This window comes from Tamandua tetradactyla, chromosome 7, assembly GCF_023851605.1.
Source record: "Tamandua tetradactyla isolate mTamTet1 chromosome 7, mTamTet1.pri, whole genome shotgun sequence".
NCBI lineage: Eukaryota > Metazoa > Chordata > Mammalia > Pilosa > Myrmecophagidae > Tamandua > Tamandua tetradactyla.
In genome coordinates this window covers 144,579,779-144,582,135 of record NC_135333.1, presented here as the reverse complement: position 1 = coordinate 144,582,135, position 2,357 = coordinate 144,579,779, and positions in this window count along the sequence as shown.

Below are 2,357 nucleotides of genomic sequence, written 5' to 3'. Positions count from 1 at the left end.
TTCCAAATATTTTCTCTCATTGACTTGGCTCTTCTTCACCTTTTTGACAGCATCCTTTGAGGAACAGAAGCATTTGATTTTGAGGAGTTCCCATTTATTTATTTATTTTTCTTTCATTGCTTGTGCTTTGGGTCTAAATTTAGGAAGCTACCGCCTATTATTAGGTCTTAAAGATGTTTCCCTATATTTTCTTCTAAGCTCTTATGTTTAGGTCTTTGATCCATTGTGAGTTAATTTTTGTATAGGTGTAAGGCCAGGCTCCTCTTTCATTCTTTTGGCTATTCTACCCACTTCTCCCATGCCCATTTATTGAAAAGACTATTCTATCTCGGTTCTGTGGGTTTGGGACCTTGATGGTCTACTCCATTAGGCAATATTTCTATCTTTGTGCCAGAACCATGATTGTTTTGACCACCGTGGCTTTGTAATAAGTTTTATAATCAGGAGGTGTTAGTCCTTCTATTTCATTCTACTTTTTAAGAATATTTTTCTATTAGAGGTCTCTTTTCCTTCTGAATGAATTTGATAACTAGTTTTTCCAAGTCTTCAAAGTAGGTTGTTGGAATTTTGATTGATATTGTGTTGACTCTGTAGATCAGTTTGGGTAGAATTGACATTTTAACTACATCTAACCTCCTATCCATGAACAGGAATGTCTTTCCACTGATTCAGATCTTTTTAAAATTTCTTTTAGTTATTTTACATTGTTTTCTGTTTACCAGTCCTTCACATCCTTGTTTAAGTTTATTTCTAGATACTTGATTCTTTTAGTTGCTATTTTGAATGTATTTTTTTCCTTAATTGTTTCCTCAATTAGGTCATTCCTTATGTACAGAAATATTCCTGATGCGTGCAAATTAAATTGTATCCTGCCACTTTGCTGAATTTGTTTGTTAGCTCAAGAAGCTTTGTCATAGATTTGTCAGGATTTTCCAAGTAAAGTAATGTGTCAATTGCAAGTGATGAAAGTTCTACTTCTCCCTTTCCAATCTGGATGCCTTTTATTTCTTTTTCTGTCTGATTGCTCTAGCTAGAACTTTTAGTACAATGTTGAATAATAGTGGTTTCAGAGGGCATCCTTGTCTCTTTTCTGATCTTAGGGGGGAAAGCTTTCAGTGTCTTACCATTGAATATGATGCTGGCTATGGGTTTTGCATATATGGCCTTTATCATATTGAGGAAGTTTTCTTTAATTGCATCCTTTTGAAGTGCTTTTATCAAAAATGGGTAATGAATTGTGTCAAATGCTTTTTCAGCATCAATCAGTATATCATGTGATGTTTCCATTTCAATTTGTTAATGTGCTGTATTACATTGATTGATTATCTTGTCTTGAACCACCCTTGCATTGTGGACATAAACCCCATTTGGTTGTGGTGTATAATTCTTTGAATGTGTCTTTAGATTTGATTTGCTGTTATTTTGTTGAGAATTTTTCAATGTGTATTCATTAGGGATATTGGCCTGTAGTTTTCTTTCTTTGTAGCATCTTTACCCATTTTTGGTATTAGAGTGATGTTAGCTTCATAAAATGAGTTAAGTAGAGTTACTTTCTCTCAATTTTTTGCATGAGTTGAGCAGGATTGGCATTTGTTCTTTTGGGAATGTTTGATAAAATTCCCCTGTGAAGCCATCTGGCCCTGGACTTTTCTTTGAAGGAATATTTTTGATGACAGATTGAATCTCTTTATTTAGGATTGGTTTGTTGAGATCTGCCATTTCTTCTCAAGTCAGTGTAAGTTCTTCATGTGTTCCCAGGAATTTGCCCATTTCATCTAGGTTGTCCAGTTTGTTGGTGCATAGTTGTTCATAGACTCCTCACGATTTTTAAAAAAATTTCTTCAGGGTCATGGTAACAATTTCCTTCTCATTTCTGATTTTGTTTATTTGCATCCTCTCTCTTTTTTCCTTTGTCAGCCTACCTAAGGGTCCATTAATTTTATTGATGTTTTCAAAGAACCAACTTTTAGTTTTATAGATTCTTTCTATTGTTTTTGTTGTGGTTATTCTCCAATTCATTTAGTTCTGCTTTAATCATTGTTTTTTCTCTTCTTCTATTTGCTTTGGAGGTTAGTTTCCTGTTCTTTCTCTGGTTCCTCCAGGTGAGCAGTTAAGTCCTAGGGTTTTATTCATTCTTCTTTTTAAATATAGGCATTTCAAGCAATAGCTTTCTTTCTCAGCACTGCTTTTGCCACATCTCATAAGTTCTATATGTTGTATTCTCATTTTCATTTGTCCCCAGATATTTACTGATTTCTCTAGTAATTTCTTTTGCAACCCACTGATTGTTTCAAAGTGCATTTTTTAATTCATATATTTGTGAAAGTTTTGGTTCTTTGGTGGTTATTGATTTCCAG